This window comes from Marmota marmota, unplaced genomic scaffold (genome assembly GCF_001458135.2).
Source record: "Marmota marmota marmota unplaced genomic scaffold, marMar, whole genome shotgun sequence".
Lineage (NCBI taxonomy): Eukaryota > Metazoa > Chordata > Mammalia > Rodentia > Sciuridae > Marmota > Marmota marmota.
Genome location: NW_026000221.1, coordinates 20,386,297 through 20,396,708, shown reverse-complemented (window position 1 = coordinate 20,396,708; position 10,412 = coordinate 20,386,297).

Below are 10,412 nucleotides of genomic sequence, written 5' to 3'. Positions count from 1 at the left end.
CCCCCACCCTGCCCTTCTGGTCACCCAGGTTCATCCCCGCAAGACCTCCCATCCCCACCCTGTTCTGACCCGCCTGTCACCCAGCTGGTCTCATCAAATCCCTCCCCATGTCTCGCTCATAACTCAGAAACTCCCCCACTTGCCGATTTCTCCTTCCTCTCCCTTCCCCTCTGGACCCTGGCCTGTCTCCCACAGACCCCCTCAACCCCAGGACCTCCCATTCTCTCTTCATCCAGAGCCTGCCTTTCCCTAAGTCTTCCCGAGCCTTCCCTCAAATCCCTTTCCAGAGCCTTCCCTGAGAACCCTCTGAATGTCCTCTTGGGTCATTTCGTTAAACTGGAGTGGGTCAGGTTGCTCCACTATTAAGTTACTATTTTTCCCTTTGTAACTAAGAAGTAATTTGTAGGGAGATACTTTGAGTCTCTGTAAAAATCCTTTTTTTTTTTTTTTTTTAATTTTCCTTTTTGTTTTTGTTTGGGAGAAGGGAGAGCACGGGAATTGCCAGTCCAGCCTGAAGGGACAGACAAGGAGTTAGGGATGGCTGAGGATGGGGTGGCCAACCCAACTGGCCCATGTGATGGTGTTGCCTTCTAGTTCTGAACACTCTTACTTTCTTCTTCTGAGCCTTGCATTTGTTTTGCTTGCCCACCCTGGGTCTTTTAGAATAGAACCTCCTCTCCCAGCCCTGGTGCTCCTACTTCAATCCTTGTTCATTCTGGTTTTTTTAGATGAGACCTTGCTCCCTCCCCCTTCATGTAGTTCAGAGCAAGGACTTACAAACGTGTGACCTTGTGCTGCAGATTTTATAGCATAAAGCCAGTAATGGCATCTACTTCACAGGGCTGTGTGAAGAATTAAAAAGGTAAACCACAGCGAAACAAAACAGTGTTCGGTGTTAAGATTACTAAGTGTTATGCTATTATTATTGGACAGGGCGTTTCTCCTAACACTTTTGCTTCCCCAAGACCATCACACGCACACACCCCTTTCAGTTCCTTTCACCTTCCAAGCTTGGCTAGGGGACACCAACACCTTCCCGAGGCCTACTCCTTTTTCCTTTTCAAGTTTCACCTTAAAGGTAAAAACAGCATGAGGACCGGATGCTCAGCACTGGCTCATCTGTCACTGGCCACAGCCAGAGGCCTTCAGTGGTTACCATGCTATCCCAAAGATGACTTGGGGGTTACATAGGGGAACTTAGAAGTTCCCTAACCACTGATCATACTTATCATCAGTAAGGAACCAACTGGCCCTCTGATGTGCTGTGGTGAGAAGAGCTACATCACCCTTGTGGTATTCTGCCCAGAATCTTCAACCTGAATCTAATCAGTAGGACACAAGCAGACAAATCCAAATTGGGGGACATTTGACAAAACCAGCATCCTGGACTCTTTAAAACAATCAGTATCACAATAGAAACCAAACCAAACCCCAATTAATGGAGACTAAGAGACTAAGTGAAGCGCATGATTCTGGATTCAATTCTGGATTTTAAAAGGTGGGAAGAGACACAGGGAGGGGGAGAAAGAATACAGCAAACAGAAGGACACTATTGAGGGAATTTGAATATAGGTCATATATTACATAATAGTGTTACATCGATGTTAAATTTTGTCGGTGTGGTCATTGCACTGTGGCTATGCAGGAGAACCCCTTGATTTTAGGAGTTATATGCCAAGTGCTTATGAATGAAGTATCATAATGTCTGCAATTTATTCTCATATGGTCTCCAGGAAAACTTGAGTTCCTGAGAGCATACGCACGCAGGGGGAGGTGGGGCTATTGGGGGGAAAAGTTGATGGTGAATGTAATTAAATGTAATTAAAGGGTCTTTGAAATTGCAACTTTTTGGTAGGTTTGAAATTTTTCAAAATAAATACGGAAGAAAACAAATAAAGCACACTAGAGGACACAAACATTCTCAAAATCTTAATGCTACTTTAGAATTTTTACCCCCAAGTTCCTATCAACTAGTCCAGATCAGAGATTCTTAATCTCAACCCTTGAACAAGCTTTCCGGGTTCCAGGAACCCCTAAAACTGTGAGCAAAATTTGTGGGTCAGTGTCTCTGTGTGTGTGTGTGTTCTTTCTTCATGATATATCAGATTCTTAAAGGAGGCCATGACCCAAAAAAACGATTCTAAACCATTGATCTGACTACTAAATCCAAACCCTGCCAGGGCCCCATTCTTTACCTCCACCCTTGCCCACCCCTGACTCCACCCACCCTCCATGCCTCTTCTTGTCATCGTCACCTAACCCACACCCATCTCACGTAACCTGCTCCCACACCTGTGGGATGCCTGAGGATTCACCCACACACCACTCTGGTGCAACACACTCCAGATGTGGCTGACATTTCACTAACTCAGCCCTGAAACCTGCAGTCAGTCCTCCCACAGCCAAATGGAATATGTTTTTATGGTTTGTTGGTAGATAGGTTGGGCACCCCACAAAATTGGCATGTAGCTCCTGCCATGTAGCTGGTGTGGTGTGAATTAACATGGGCAATTGGAAATGGCACCAATGCAGCCTAAACTGAAGGAGTTTCACTTGGATATATGAAGAGTCAAGTGGGTGGCTCTGCAGGGTGGGTGACAGGCCAGGAAACCAGTATTGACCTCCCCAGTTATTCCATGTGTGCCATTTGGGGGTGAGTGTAATTCAGAGTTCTATAGGGAAAATAAGAGAGGCCATCTTGGATCAAACAGCCCAACAACTTCCTATTAATTCCTTCTATGTTTGCTGAGAGCCATAGCCAAGTAGGAATGACGCATGGCATTTTTGGTTGAAAGGTGACCCCAGCAAGCCATTGAGATGATAATGATTATGTTAAGATGTGCATTCAATTGGAGATTAGACCCCTGCTGTCCACCTTGGCCTGCTACTTTGGAGCTCTCACGGGACTCCCGGAGAGTTCCCATTGGTTGGGGAAGTGCGGTAGGAGGGAATTCCGGAGGAGGGATTTCCTGTTGGTGTAGTGTGTCCCGGGAAAAGACCGCGTGCGTGGCATTCACGGGAGTTTTGGAAATAAAGTTTGTTCCTGCTTGAGTGGCTCATGATTTTGTGCCCAGCCAGACCGCGGCATATGTTCCCAAATTCTATCCAACACTAAAATTCCTTCCAAAACAAATACATTTTGGAGAACTCAGAAGATTCCCATATATCTTGACAAGGTCTATTTCCAAAGCATTTGATAGGCATACAGGCTTCTAGCTTGTATTGCTGCTTCTTAAAACCTAGCCTTAGGGCTGGGGATAAAGCTCAGTTGGTAGAGTGCTTGCCTCCCATGCACAGCACCACAAAAACAAAAACCCTAGCCTTGGAGGTGGATGTGGTGGTGTGCACCTGTGGTTCCAGCTCCTCAGGAGGCTGAGGCAGGAGGATCACTTGAGCCCATGAATTTGGCCATCATAGTGAGAACTGTTCTAAAAAAGCAAACACAATTCATATGTTCTGTGTAATTGAATCCTGCAAAAACCTCATAAAGCTAAAACCACTGAACTTACACTTTAAATAGGTGGATTGTATGATGAAGCTAAGATAACATCTGTAGGTTTGGAGCTGCTGTAAGAACCCCCTTTTATTGAAGATGAAGAAACTGAGACTCCAATGTCAAGGATAACTTGAGATAGAGTTTGCATTTAAACTCACAAAGTCCATTTTCTTCACCCCTTTCTGATTTAGGGTTCCCCAAAGGGCCCAAAGATGTATATAAAGAAAATAACTATCATGACAATGTAAAATAACCTACATTATCCCAAATAAGGGGACCAGTAAAATAGATGGTAATTATGAGAAATTGTTAATAATGAGAAAAAATTTATGATATAAGATTTGTTTTGGGGGTGGACATTGGGGGTTGACTCCAGGGGTGCTTTACCACTGAGTTACATTCCCCAGCCATTTTTATTTTTTAAGACAGGTGCTCAGTAAGTTGCTGAGGGTCTCGCTAAGTTGTTGAGACTGGGCTTGAACTTGTAATCCTTCTGCCTCAGCCTCCTGGGTCTCTGGGGTTACAGGTAGGCACCACCACACCTGGCTATGATATAAGATTTTTAATAAGTTTTTTTTTTAAGTTGCACAGAATGATGACTCCCACCCCTATCCCAAAGATACCTACTTCCTATTTGCCAGATCCTGTAAATATGTTACCTTCCATGGAAAAAGAGACTTTGCAGATGTAATTAAGGATTTTGAGATAGATAGATTATTCTGGGCCATCCAATGTAATCATAAGGGTCCTTATAAGTGAAAGAGGGAGGTAAGACAGTCAGAGAGGTAGATATATTGATGGAAGCAGTGATCATAATGATGTGATTGCTGGCACCAAAGATGGAAAGGGGCCATGAGCCAAACAACATGGGACAACCTCTCCAAGTTGGAAAAGCCAAGGAAACAGATTTTCCTCTAAAGCCTCCAGGAGAAACACACCCCTGCCGACATCTTCATTTGTCCAAAGAGACCATTTCAATACAATCTGTGTGGTTTCAAACCACTAACTTTGTGATCATTTGTTACAGCAGCAATAATAAACTCATACATAGTTAATGATAAAGACTCTCTTCTTTGACCAGAATTTTAATCAATCAGGCTCCTGAGTCCTTTTTGTCCAGCCTGATCTTGAGCTCTCCTCTCTGACCTTGCTGAATCCAGTTTGAGCAACTATCCAGGTCAGGCTAAATTGAGCATAAATTCTCCACCTTTGGTATTTGACTACCTTGGCATCACCTCACCTGTCTTCAGCAAGAACTCTGTCAAGTCTGTTTGGCCAGAAGCCCCTTATTCTTGATAGCTAGCCCCTTGGTTATACATCCTCATGTGTCCTTGTTGTAGTCACAGTTGAGCCCAATCTCTCTCCCCCACAGTCAGACCCCAAAGCAGTGATCCCTGTACCTATCCCATAGCCCCCTTTGAGTGAAGTCTGCCTTACCATCTTTAATGAGTATTGAGAATATTTATTTCTTTTTAACATTAATAAACAATTTTTCAAAGAATTCAGAGAAAAACAAAACTTGCTTCTCATTGCCTTTCATACTCCCACAGTTTGGTGTGTATCTTTCCAGGCCTTTTTCTACAATAAGAATATATGGAGGCTGGGGATGTAGCTCAGTGGGAAGAATGCTTTCCTTGCATGCACAAGGTCCTTGGTTCAGTCCCCAGCACCGCCTAGAAAAAAAAAAAAAAGAATATATGATACAAGGTATGCTCTTCTGCTTTGTGTTGCTAAGTTTCAAAGCAAAATACCAAATGTATATCAAAATGTTTGATAGGTAAGATGGCAGGCATGGAACAAATGCATGACACGAACTGGAAGGAAATGCATTAAATCCTTTTTGGTCTTGGAATATTAAGATTTTACTTTTACCATTAGGAAGTAGAGGGAACCTCAAGGTTTACCGCCTGTCGACAGAGCCTAGCCCTTCCCCTAACAACTTGTGAGTTAATGAGGGCTCTCTGAAGCTGGAAGTGGGTTCAGGAGAAGGTAAAGTCTCTCTGTAATCCGGGCCATGTGAAGAAAACGTGTTAACTGGAGCCCAGCAGACCTGCACTCCACCTGGGCACATTGCACACACACTCCTTAAGAATATCAGTATTTGATTCTTTTATGCCCTCATCATCTTTACAGTGTGACCCACTGTGTCCTCCATCCAGAAGGTGCCTGAGGAGGCTGGAGGAGAAGTGACACATCCTGGCCAGGCAACAAAGCCATTGAACTGAAACTTCCTGCTAGTGCACCAGTGGGGGCACCTTTCGCTCAGTCCATCTGACTGGGCTAGGGGGCACATTTTTAGCATCTTCCCAACACCTATCTATTCCCCAAAGCTCATGAACTTGAATTCTTCTAATAGACCAGGGAATAAAGTCATTTGAACTAATATGTAAGTACAGGTTGAACATCCCTAACCAAAAAAAAAAAAAAAAAATTAGAAGCCTGGCACCGTGGCCCATGTCTGTAATCCCAGCAGCTCAGGAGGCTGAGGCAGGAGGATTGCGAATTCAAAGCCAGCTTCAGCAACGGGTGGTGAGGTGCCAAACAACTCAGTGAGACCCTGCCTCTAAATAAAATAAAAAATAGGACTGAGGATGTGGTTAAGTGCCCCCGGATTCACTCCCAGTACTAATATATATATTTCCTGAATTCTCCAAAATCCCAAACCTTTTGAGGGCCAACATGATGCCACGAGGGGAAAATCCCACATCTGACTTCATGTTTTGGGTCACAGTCTAAACACAGGCTCACTAAATATATTGTATAAAATTACCTTCAGACTACACAAATGCTATGATATGTGTGAAACACATGATTTTTGTATTTTAGACTTGAGTGCTATCTCTAAGAGATTTCATTACATATATGAAAATATTCCCAAATCTAACAACATCCAAAATATTTCAGTCCCAAACATTTTGGACAAGGGATGCTCAGCCTATAAAAGTGATCTCAAAGGGATTTGCATTTTAAACAGTGTCAGGACTAGGATGTCTAGGAGATATATCTTTAATCCTGGAATTTCAAGGGATAAAAAGGAGAAGGGAGTGTTTTTCAGGGTAGTACTTCCCTAGGGGACACCCACTCCACTTGGTGGGAATGAGCATTTGGGGGAGTGGGCTGAACTCTGCAGTAGCAGACACTCACACCCCCTGGCAAAGCCAGGGTACCTCTTCCTGCCAAACTGCTCTTCCATAGGTTCTCATAACCCAACCAAACTGCCCAGAACCACCATCAACTCCCACATTCCATCCATCACCAAGTCCAACTGGCTTTCACTCCAGATGGCTTCTCGCTCCCACCCTCTTGTCTGTGCCCACAGACATTGCCCCAGTTAAAGCCCATATCGTCTCTGCTTGTGAGCTTTCTCTGGGGCTCTTTCTGCAATTATCTCTGCTCTTTCGACCTGCCACACGCTAGCCCAGGGGTCCTTAAACTGGGTGGATGGCCAGAACTTTGTAGGTTATAAATTTGTACAGAAAGTTTACATCATTATTCACTAACCTCTTAGTACAATTGAGCATCTCCTCTCATTCTAAATGTAGTGAAAAACTCCAAACAAAACACAGCAGTAATAGCAGTACCTGTGGCTCCGTGACTGTAGACATCGAAGGTGTTTGCTTGTCACATTACAATTGACATTATTTTGAAGGAAGAAAAGTTTGTTCTCTGGAAAGATCAGCTGGAACATGGAGGACCCCTGCTGAGGTTGGATTTTTCTCCTGGATTCCAGACCCTACCTCAGCTCAAAATGTTCCTTCAGAGGAAGCTTAGCCTGAGATTTGATGCTTTTTACTTCCCCCCATAGATACTAGCTGCTCCACCCAAAGAAAACTTAAACTAAAAGATGGTGAAAACACAAGTTGGGCTTTTTGCTTTTGACAGTGTGCCATTCTGAATGTTTGCAGAAATCTTCACAATCAACTGGAAGATGATAGAAGAGCCCAGATATTAGCAATGGGCCCTCTGGTTCTGGGGACCTGTCTCCTCTGCTGCCTACAAGAGCAGAGAGGGTAACAGAAGTTTCCAGAGGTGATCTGTCAACTCCAGAGAGTCCAAGCCTGAAAAGAAAATCAAAACTCTACATGCCTAAGGAGGTGGCCAATCCATCCATTGAGAAAGCGGGGAGAGATGGTAGGGAGAAGATGGCACCCATGGCAACCAACCAACCACCCAAGACCTGGAACCATTGCTGAGTGGAAGAGGGTCCCACCTTAATTCTCTCACAACACTTACACGCCATGACTGTCTCATCCTAAGACTCCATTCTAACATTGTCACTTGCCCCAATCATGTCTTTAGAGCAAAGGGACCATTCTAGAACCATGTGTTCTTAGCATCTTTTGGAAGATTATAGATTATTTTGGGTAGAATGTAACTCAATTTGAGGTTATCTGATGTTTCTTAATAATTTAATTCAGCTTATGTATCTTTGGCTGAAACACAAAAATAAAAATCGTGTTCTTCTCATAGCCTCCTACCAGGTGGCACACAATGTTCTTTGTCCCATTACTGGAGATAGGAACTTCAATTAGTTGATTCTCAACGTGGTGACTGCCAGATTTCTCCACTGTAAAGTTTTTGTTTTTACCTTTTCAATGAATACATATTTGGGATAGAGGTATTTTCTTTTTTAAATACATGGTAGCGAAATGCATCACAATTCTTATCACACATATAGAACAAGTTTTCATATCTCTGTATATAAAGTATGTTCACACCAATTCATGTCTTCATACATGTACTTTGGATAATGATGTCCATCACATTCTACCATCATTGCTAACCCCCCCAGCCCCCTCCCTTCCCCTCCCACCCCTCTGCCCTATCTAGAGTTCATCTATTCCTCTCATGCTCCCCCTCCCTACCCCACTATGAGTCAGTCACCTTATATCAGAGAAAACATTCAGCATTTGTTTTTTGGGGGATTGGCTAACTTAGCATTATCTTCTCCAACTGCATCCATTTACCTGCAAATGCCATGATTTTATTCTCTTTTATTGCTGAGTAGTATTCCATTGTGTATATATGCCACATTTTTTTAATTCATTCATCTACTGAAGGGCGTCTAGGTTGGCTCCACAGTTTAGCTGTTGTGCTGCTCTACACATTGATGTGGCTGTGTCCGGGATGGAGGTATTTTCAAAACTATATAATTATCCTGAACCTTGTCAAACTTTCTATTGATTTATTATATTATAGAATCATGGATTCCTGTTTTTATTCAATGAGTTATAATCAAATATTATCATGAGTTACTTTGATGCTCAAAATGTCCCTTATTTTTGCTAGTAAGAACCCCTCCCAAGTAGCTCCTGAATCCTTTTGACAAGTCCCATCATCCTCTGAGTCCTTTTTTTTTTTTTCTTTTTTCCTTTTTTTAGTACAAAAGATACTCCAGGCTCATTTTGTATGTTCCCTGCTCCAACTCTGGAATCAACTATTGTTTCATGGGGTTCTGATTCCCTTTCACAGGGAATAGCATTTAGAAGTCAAATCAGAACATGAAGTGGGCTCATTGTTATTGACCTATTGTTGCTCCTAGGCCTTCTCAAGTAGCCAGAGAAACACACACATTTACATCTTTATTTATTTCTACATCTATCTATCTGTCTATATATCTGAAGCTATGAGTTCATTCTGTATCTCCAGTTCCAGCCTAACACAGTAGAATTCATTCTAGCTTTATCCCTTTCTATATTTGTAACCCTCCTTTCTGACAGTGAGCAGTCTGGCAATGAAGGGCTCTTAAGTGGAGGAGGAAGTGTTAGGAAAAGTCCCGTATGAAGAGGCATTTAAAGCTGAGATTTGCAGGCAGTGAGAGCATCTACCATGCAGACTCTGGGACCAGAGTATTCTAGGCAGATCATGGCCATCATTGCCAGGGCCCCAGGAGTGGCACACTGGAGTGGAGAGGAACAGCAGGAGTCCTGTGGCCAACCAGCAGGCAGAGGACAGAGGCCAGGTAAGAAGGGATAATGGAGACAGCACTTCATAGACCATGGTGAGGACTTTGGTTTGTAGAGCGCCATCAGAGCATTCTGAACTCAGGATTGCTCTGACTGCCAATGTGAGAGCCGGAAACCTTCAGTAAACCAGGTAAAGGAGAAGAGTGTTTGGGGAGGGGGTGAGAAATGCTCAGATCCGTGCATCAGTTTTTAGGGCTAGCCAACAGGACGTGGTCCTCAAAGTGTAAGAAACAGGTGGTGGCGCAGTGTGCTTTGTAAGTATTTGTAAAAATAAGCAAACAAATAAAGACAGTAGGAATGAAAAGCCTAGCATGTATGCAAAGCCCCCAGCATAATGTGTGGCCTATAATAAACTACATTCACCACCGCTGTCTGTCCCTTGGTGAATGAAGGTGAAAACTTTTCCTATTTCCTTGTCCCCATTCATCTTCTGTGTCCTGGAACTTTTACCTCCTTTCAACTCGGGCTCCTTCCTATCCCTCCCCCACCCTTCCCAATGAGTCAAAACTCCCACTTCCTCTGAGTTGGGTCAGGCAGGGTGTGGGTTGGCATCTGATAAGCTAATTAACAATAAAGTATTGACTTGCAAATGTCTACTCCTCCCAGTAGGATTCACATTTTTAAAAAGGCCACCAGGTATTTACTTACTTCAGTGAATGTGGTGGAATCTCTCACACTATATGTCGGGGTGGTTAAGGAGGTCATTTTGTTCTGGGCAGCCCTCAAATGACACCTTAGAGATGTCTGGGCCCTCCTGGAAGGGGCCCAGCACAGGACCAGGCTGCATTTCTCCCTCCCTGCCTTGAACAACAATCCTGGATCCCTATGTGGCAGGAAGATCAAGAACAGGACCTGGTGTAACTCCCTTCCCCATTGTGAGCTCCCATCTCTGAGGTAGTGACTTGAGGTAGTGACTCCACATACTAATGGACTTATGGCCATGGCTCTGG